Raw genomic sequence first — 9,908 nt, forward strand, 5'->3', positions numbered from 1 at the left:
AGGATTTGCAGGCTAGCACCTTAACTGCTAAGCCATCTTTCTGCCCAAAAGAGACATTCTTCAAACATTTAGAGCAAGTAACTTCTAACCATTTACATATGAGAAAAAAAGTATACCTTGAAACGTATTCTTAGGTAAAATATAATATACACATATACATTTATAATCTATTAAATGTAGTCATGAGCTGGTGCAAGCATACTTGTCTAACAGCAGCTATTGGCTGTCCCAATGTGGATTATGAGGTTCTTGCAAGCTCTATGACATATCTGTGGTATCTACTCCTATCATCACTGTTAGGGCCAGTATGAGTTTAGATGACTCACCAAACTCTCAGAGAATATTTTTTTTCCAATAACACTTATGATTTTGGGCAACTTTTTCAGTTATGGAGGTATGTTCACACTGCCCTTGTATGCTTTCCCTTAAAGTAGACTGGAGTCTATCTCTCAAAACATTTTGTTTAAATATTATTTTTCTGGATTACATAGTGATAGTTCTATTTTACACTGTAATTTTATGCCTTATTAATTGTAATTTTATTCACTAAATGACATGCACATTATTTTTAACACTGTGAAAGTGCATAAGTGTGTGTATTTTGTGTCATTGAACTAAAAATATTCACTTGATGAATAACAATGGGAAAATTTGCTATTTGTCATACTGTGATAGTTTTAATGACCAATAAGAGCTATATTTAGATCATTGTGAATATTGGTTTATCTGTACTTGAGGCCTCCCTTGTCCCCACCCCAATTTCACTGGGGACTCTCCTCAGTGGAGTTGCAGGTATTCCCTATAGGGTTGTGTGTTATATGTTGTGAGAGCAGCAGTGATTTTTGGGGGGGGAGGGTGGGGAAGGAATGCCTCTGTGCATGATGTCTTAACCTGTGGTTCTTACAATCTTTTCACACCCATCTGCAAAATTCTGAGCCATTGTGAGTGAATTTTAAGTCTACTTTATGGTGACCTCTTATATGCCTCTGGATCTCTGCTTTGGTAAGTGTTGAGTATCCTAAGGGTCTGTCTTCTTTACCCTGGTTCTGATTACCATGTCCCACAGGGATGCATCACTCTTGCTCTTCTCCTCAATCCTTTGTGGTTTCAGGTATGGGTTGCCTGATGTGTGAGGGGTAGTTTATATCCTCAGGTCTACTTTTTGAAAAAAGAAACAACAGATTCTCCAAGGACAGTGAAGTCAGCATAATTGAAACGGGATAAGCATTATTAATTTAGGGAACATTTCAGGTATCTAACCTTTCTTTGTAGCCAAAGTCCAGTGAGAGCTTGACACTGGAAAACATAATCTTTGTCTCCATAAGATTCCTATCTGTTTTCCAATTCCAGATATGGGTTCCATTACATGGAGTGAATCTCTTAGCCAATCAGAAAGCTATTGCTTACCACCAAGGCTATGTGCCACTATTGCACTGGTGTATATATCCTGTCATGGTGTTTGCTTCTGAGTAGCTTAGACCTCTGTTTGCTCAGACAGTTGTTGGTCACTTTCCTCAAGTAGCTCATGTAGCACTTTCCAGAACTAGGCAGGCTAATAAGGTACTGACTCTCTCGTGGATTACAGCAAGGTCTCTCCATGTTGAGTTGGCAGCATATGGTATCCTTAGAAATATGGTCTGACCTTTTGCCTCAGATGGGTAATCAAGTTCTTTGACAGAAACCTCTCTTGTTTGGGGGACCTCATAGATTTCTCTGATCAACAGCTCATTGTGGGTAACAACCAATTTCTGGTATGAGGAGTTACAGGTCAGGGTCAAAAAAAATTGTTTTAAGCTTAGGCTTCATCTCACCCTCCCCAGGGCCCTTCTATTCACATTCTCGCCCCTTACTCCTGTTGAGGATTATATCTTGAGTCTATATCCAAGGATAAAGGCTACTATGGTACCAGTTCATTTTGGATTTAGTTTTGTGTTTGTATATTCCTGCCCTTCCCTCCTCTTCCCCCAAACCCTTCCATGTCTATAGTCTGAGTTGCCTATTAGGTATGCCAGCAGTTTGAGATATCCAGGTTAGGAGCAGGAGACAAGTGACACCATGGGATGTTTGTCTCTCTGTGATTGTTTGCATTCACTGAGTATGATCTATTCCTAGTCTGTCCATTTATCAACAAATGTAATTGTATCATTTACTGCTGAGTAGTATTCCACTGTACAAATGAACAACTTCATTATCCATTCATCCAATGATGGACATCTGTGTTGATTCAAGTTCTTGGATATAATGAATTGAGCAGCTATAAACATGGTTGAGCAAATATCTCAGTATGGGTGCATGGAGCATTTAGGATAAATGTCCAGTAAGGGAATAACTGGGTCTTTTGGTAGGTCTATGTTCATCCTTTCCAGAAATCTGCGAATTGATCTCCATAGTGGTTGTACAAGTTTACGTTCTCTCCAACAGTGGATGAGGGTTCCTCTTCCCACATCCTTAACAACATTTGTTGTTAGAGGTTTTAATTATTGCCATCCTTACTATCCTTAGTAGAGTAAGGTGGAATCTCAGGGTTGTTTTAGCTTGCATTTCCCTAATGGTTAGGGATGTTGAACATTTTATTAAGTGTGTGTTAGCCAGTTGTAATTCTTCCTATGAGAACTCCCTATTCAGTTAGTTCTCTGCAACATATCTGGAGTGGGTTGTTTGATTTTTGTATTTTTTAGATTTTGAGTACTTTGTAGATGCTAGATACTAGACTTCTGTCAGTGGTATAGATGAAGATTTTCACCCATTCAGTGGGTAATCTATTGGCTCTGCTTATAGCATGTTTGTCAGTGCAAAAGCTTTTTACCTTCATGAGATCCCATTGGTTGAATGATTGCTTAATTTCCTAGGCTACTGGAATATTGTTTAGGAAGTCTTTCCCAATGTGTCCTATTTTTTCTTCCAGTAGGAGAAGAGTTTCAGGTCTTTATTGAGGTGTTTAATTGTTTGCAGTGGCTGGAGGCCCTGGCATGCCCATTATCTCTCCTTCTCTCTCTCTCTCTCTCTCTCTCTCTCTCTCTCTCTCTCTCTCTCTCTCTCTCTCTGCCCCTGTCTGTTGCTGTCAAATAAATACATAAAAATAAAACAATTTTTAAAAAGAAATATTTGGCTCAATAAGAGAGGCTAGAAATAGTTTAGCTTTTTATCGCCAAAATGCTTCCATTTTCAGAAAACCATTTCACTTAACTCACAAAATTGCAGGGGAAATAGTCCACAGTTGTGACATTTGCCCAACTTCCCATAATGTTTTGCCCAAGGGAGTCAACCCACAATGACTTCATGGCAGATGGTTGTAACTGGTGTCTCAACCTTTGGTACATTAAGTTATTTGCATTTGTCAATAATTACATTTTCACATTTTATTTGGGCAACACCTAGATCAGGAGAAGCTGAGAAAGATGTTATTCAAGGACTTCCAGTTAAGATGGCAGCCTAGGGGGGAAAAAGACCAAAAAACCTCAGCAAAATACACACTTTTACTAAAAAGTGAGGTGTATAGGAAACTGAAACAACAGCAGAGAAGTAGGAGAGATCCAGAGCATCCAGACTCTGCACGGCTGGCAAAAGCAGCCCCAGCAGGTCTGCTGACCATGGCAGCAGCACACCAGAAAGCCACCAGGCTCAGCTCGAGCCACAGGAAAAGCCAGGTGAAGGGAGCTTCCACTCACACTGGCGCTCTCCACAATTCAAGAAATGTGAAGGGAGAGAGGCAGTGAACAATGGAGGAGCAGATCACAAGGTAGAAGGACACGTAGAACAGTGAAAGAACTAGAGCAGCTGCGGCTCCCTCCCCTCCCCCACCATCTGTGCCCAGCTCCAGCTAACAGAGCAGCAGTCCCGGGACCTGGACACACCAACTTGAGCCGACAGCAGGACCCAAGCAGGAGCAGAGTCTGGCAGCAACATCAGCGGCTCCAGCACCGGCAACAGCGGCCCCAGCAGCAGCAGCTCCAGTAGGGCCAGCTTCAGAGCAGCAGTGGCAGATCCAGAGGCAGCAGCTTCAGTGGCGGCAGCGGCAGTGGCACCAGGAGCAGCAGCTTCAGAGGCAGAAGTGGCAGCTACAGCAGCAGAAGCAGTGGTGAATCCAGCAGCAGCAGCTTCAGCAGCCGCAGCAACAGACCCAGCAGTGGCAGCTTTAGCAGCAGAGGTGACAGATCCAGCAGTGGCAGCTTCAGCAGCAGCAGTAGCGGTTCCAGCAGTGGGGGTGCCAATCTACAGGGCCAGTTTCCAGGCTCAGTTTGACCCACAGGAAAAGCCAATGCCCAGCTCCAAAATCAAAAGAGTGGCCCAACAACCCAGCCAGCAACTTGACTGAGACCAAAAATCATCCAAGGTAACAGGGATTGCACCAGAGAAGGATCTCACTTGGTCACAAGCTGACCTGGATCCCTCAACAGACCAGAAATCTTAACCTCTTTGTTGATAGAGGATCTAGTTGTTATAATAACTACTCTTGCATAAATACTTGGTGCTGTTTTTGATTGAATGTGTACAGTGTTTAGTTAAATTTTAGAATCTACGTGTATTTTATTCGACGCAGCCTACATGAATACTCCCATAGCAGGGAAACACAACCCCTAGGAATACCTTTGTAGATACTCTGAGAGTCTTAAGAGCCACAACTAATGTCTTAAGCTCCTACCCTGAAGACATATAACATCAAATCAATTGATACAGATAAGAATACACAGCTAGCAAGAAAATCCAAGTATTAACTTAATCCAAGATGCAAAAGTATCTACATTATAACACAAGAAACACTAAAAAGCAAGACAATATAAATCCACCTAAAAGTATTAATGCATCAGAAATGACCTCCAGTGAGAACGAGTTAGAGGAAATGCCTGAGAAAGATTTCAAAAGAATGATTGTAAATATGTTCAAAGAAGTCAAAGAACAAATCAAAGGAATCAAAGAAGAAATTAAAGAGGAAATCAAAGGAATCAAAGAGAAAATCAAAGAAGATGCAGGAAACCAATTTAATGAAATAAAGAAGGCAATATGAGACATAAATAAGGAAATAGAAATAATAAAGAAAAACCAGGCAGAATTACTAGCAATGAAGAACACAGTTAATGAAATAAAAAACTCTGTAGAAAATCTCACCATTTGAATGGGTGAAGAGGAGGACATAATATCTAAGCTAGAAGACCAGGTGGCACATCTAATACAGTCCAACAAAGAGAAAGATAAACTTATAGAAAAGTATGAGTGGAAATTTAAAGATATTCAGGACACTATGAAAAGATCAAATATAAGAATTCAGGGCATAGTAGAAGGAGAAGAATTCCACACCAAAGGCATAGTAGGTGTCTTCAACAAAATCATAGAAGAAAACTTCCTGCAAATTGGGAAAGAGGTACCAATGCAGATACAGGAAGCCTTTAGAACCCCAGCCAGACAAAACCTGGAAAGGAACTCTCCTCGCCATATTATAATCAAACTACAAACACACAAACCAAAGAAAAAATATTGAAAGCAGTTAGAGAGAAAACTCAAGTTACCTACAAAGGCAAACCCATCAGGAATACAGCAGATTATTCAACACAAACTTTAAAACTCAGAAGGGCTTGGAGTCCAAGTTCTGAAAGATAACAACTGTCAACCAAGGTTACTTTATCCTGAAAAGTTATCCATTCAAATAGACAGAGAAATAAGGACATTCCATGACAAAAGCAGGTTAAAGGAGTATTTGAAGACAAAACCAGCTCTACAGAAAATATCTGATAGAATCCTATATGCTGAAGAAAAGGAAAAGCACACATATAAGGAACCTAGAAAAAACAAGCAATACTCAAATACTAGTTAACACAAGAGAGCACAGGTAGAACCAGAACCACAAAAAAAAAAAAAAATGGCAAACATAAATACACACCTTTCAATATCTCTTAATATCAATGGCCTCAATGCCCCAATGCCCCAATGAAAAGACATAGGTTTGCACACTGGGTTAAAAAGCAGGATCCTACAATTTGTTGTCTCCAAGAAACTCACCTTTCTACAAAGGATAGACATTATCTTAGGGTGAAAGGTTGGAAAACAGTGTTTCAAGCAAATGAGCCTAGAAAACAAGCAGGGGTTGCTATCCTAATATCTGACAAGGTAGACTTTAGTCCAACATTAGTCAAGAAAAATAAGGAAGGTCACTTTATATTGATTAAGGGCACACTCCAACAGGAGGACATTACAATCCTAAACATATATGCACCTAACATGGGGGCTCACAAATTCTTCAAACAACCACTATTAGAACTAAGGTCACAGATAACACCAAACACAGTGGTGGTGGGTGACTTTAACACCCCACTCTCATCAACTGAAAGGTCATCCCAGGAAAAAATAAACAGAAAGGCATCTGGACTAAATGAGGTCATAGAAGGAATGAACCTAACAGATATATACAGGACATTTTATCCAAAGGCTGAAGAATATACATTCTTTTCAACAGCACATGGAACATTCTCTAAAATAGACCATATATTAGGACACAAAGCAAATCTTAACAAATTCAGGAAAATTGAAATAATTCCTTGCATTCTATCTGACCACAATGGAATTAAACTACAAATCAGTAGCAAGAAAGGCTATAGAGCATACACAAAATCCTGGAAAATAAACAATACACTACTAAATGATGAATGGGTCAATGAAGAAATCAAGAATAGAGTCAAACGATAAGGAGAATAAAACATACCAAAATCTCTGGGACACAATGAAGGCAGTTCCAAGAGGTAAATTTATAGCTTTAAGTGCCTATATTAAGAAATTAGAAAGGTCACAACTAAACGACCTAAAGCTTCACCTTTTTTTTTTTTTAATTGAATTTAGTAGTTTTCTTTTCAGCAAATACAGGCAGTTTGGTGCCATTGTTTAGACTCATCCATGATCTACTCCCTCCCAATGGACCCTCCTTGTTGATGTAAATGGGTCGTGCATTGTGGAGTTAGCCAACGGTTATTGGTTCGATAAATGTCTCTGCATATCATGATTCAACATGTGACTCTGACATTATTTCCGCCCCCTCTTCCACAAAATTTCCCTGAGCCATGTTGGGTTCATTTTTGGTCTGCTTCAGTGCTGAAGTGTTGGGGGCCTCTGACACTCTGGATCTCTGATTTGATTGGAGTTGATTTTTCTCTGTGTTGGTCTCCTTCCCCTTTGTGCTGGTATCCGGTTCATCAGAAAAACATCACCCTTGCTTGTTTCACCAATTATCCTTAGTTTCAGTCAGGCCCCTTTTGAGGTATGTTGGGGCAGCTCTCTCAGGATCTGCATCTATCTTTCTTTCCCCAGTATTTGAGGCGCAGCTAGGTGGTTGCCATCTTGGCCAGAAGTCCTTCCAGCTTCACCTTTTAAAAAAAAAAAAGAAGAAGAAAGCAAACCAAAAATCAGTAGATGGGAAGAAATAATAAAGATTAGGGCAGAAATTAATGAAATAACAATCCAAAGAATCAATAAAACAAAGAGTTGGTTCTTTGAAAGGATAAATAAGATTGATAAACCCATAGGAAGTCTGACCAAAGAAAGAGAGAAGAGACACAAATTAATAAAATTAGAGATGAAAAAGTTAACATCACAACAGATGCCAGAGGAATTCAAAAAATCACAGGGACATACTATAAAAGCATATAATCCACAAAGTATGAAAATCTTGAAGAAATGGATGATTTCCTTGATTTATATGTCTTACCTTAACTAAATCAAGATGGGATTAGACCTATACAAAGCATGCAGATCCAAGCAGTTATCAAAAATCTCCCAACTTAAAAAGTCCAGGCCCAGATGGATTCACTGCTGAATTTTAACAGACCTTCAGGGAATAACTAACATCATTGCTTCTTAAGCAATCCTCCCAAATTCTTTCTATGAAGCCAGCATCACCCTGAAACCAAAACAAGGCAATGATAGAACAAAAAAAGAAAAGTACAGACCAATCTCCCTCATGAACATAGATGCAAAATTTCTCAACAAAATATTGGCAATCAGAATACAAGAATATATCAGAAAGACCATTCACCCTGACCAAGTAGGCTTTGTCCCAGAGATGCAGGGATGATTCAACATACACAAATCAACAAATGTAATACATTATATAAATGGAATGAAGGACAAAAATCATATGATCATCTCATTAGACACAGAGAAAGCATTTGACAAAATCCAACATCCCTTCATGATAAAAGTCCTACAGAGATTGGGAATAGAAGGAACATACCTCAATATAATAAAGGCTATTTATGGCAAGCCAACAGCCAACATATTACTAAATGGGAAAAAACTGGAAGCTTTTCCACTAAAATCAGGAACAAGACAAGGGTGTTCACTGTCCCCACTTTTATTTAATATAGTACTAGAAGTCTTAGCCATAGCAATAAGGAAAGAGATGCACATAAAAGGGATACAGATTGGAAAGTAAGAGATCAAGTTATCATTATTTGCAGATGACATAATTCTATATATAAAGGGCCCTAAAAACTCTACCATTTTTTTAGAGCTGATAAACACCTACAGCCACATAGCAGGACACAAAAGAAATACACAGAAATCAGTAGCATTCCTATATGCTAACAACAAACATACAGAGGATAAAGTCAGAGAATCACTTCCATTCACAATTGCATCAAAGAAAATAAAGTACCTTGGAATAAAGGAAGTAAAGGATCTCTACAATGAAAAGTATAAAACCCTCAAGTGAGAAATTGCAGAAGCCACTAGGAAATGGAAAAATGTCCCTTGTTCCTGGATTGGAAGAATCAATATTGTGAAAATGGCAATATTACCAAAAGCAATCTACACGTTTAATGCAATCCCCATGAAAATTCCAAAGGCATTCTTCATGGAAATAGAAAAAAAATCCAAAAATTCATTTGGAATCACAAAAAAACCTCGAATATCAAAAATAATTAAGTTGGAAGGTATCACCATACCTGATTTTAACCTATACTATAGAGCCATAGTAACAAAAATAGCATGGTACTGGCACAAAAGCAGATATGTAGATCAATGGAACAGAATAGAGGACCCAGATATAAGTCCAGGTAGCTATAGCCACCTGATATTTGATAAAAATGCCAAAAATACTCAGGCAATAAAAATGCCAAAAATACTCATTGGAGAAAATACAGCCTATTCAGCAAATGGTGCTGGGAAAACAGGATATGCATCTGTAGAAGGATGAAAATAGATTCTTCTCTCTCTCCATGCACAAGAATTAAATCCAAATCTAGTGGAGTTTACAGTTCTCACTTTACACATTGGGAAACTGGGGCCCAGTAGATCCTTGACCAATATCCTAAACTCAACTCTCAGCCTTCAACAGGAGATGGCACATTCAGGGCTAAATAGAGGCAGTAAGAGGCAGTAGGGTGATGGTGTGGCCTGCAGGGGTGGGGGTAAAAATCAAGGGGGTCAGGTGACAGCACCCACCCCGAACACTGTCCTGACCATTCTGAAAGCCCTCTTTGGCACAAGAGCCTCCAGGTGGCAAGAGCCAGACCATGAGGTGCTGAACGCTTCTGCTACTGATAATCCAGATGTTCTCCTACAGCCCTGTGCCTTCCTGTATCCTGCCGGTAGCTGTCCTACTGTGGCCTCACATTCTCCTGTGGTCCCACACCTTCCTGTGGCCTCACTCCATCCTGTAGCTACATGTCCCCCTGCATACTCGCAAACTCTGCAGCCTGAAACCCTCCTGTGGCCTCACACCCTCTGTGGTCTCACCTCCTCCTGAAGCCTCACAACCTCCAGTAACTTCCCACCCTCCAGCAGCCTCACATCATCCTGCAGCCTCATGTCCTCCTGCAGACTCCCTATCTTTCTGCAGCCTGAAACCATCCTATGGCCTCAAACTATCCTGTGGTCTCAGAACTTCCTGTAGCCTCACACTCTCCTAGAAGCCTCACACCATC

This window comes from Jaculus jaculus, chromosome 11, assembly GCF_020740685.1.
Source record: "Jaculus jaculus isolate mJacJac1 chromosome 11, mJacJac1.mat.Y.cur, whole genome shotgun sequence".
In the NCBI taxonomy this organism is placed as follows: Eukaryota; Metazoa; Chordata; class Mammalia; order Rodentia; family Dipodidae; genus Jaculus; species Jaculus jaculus.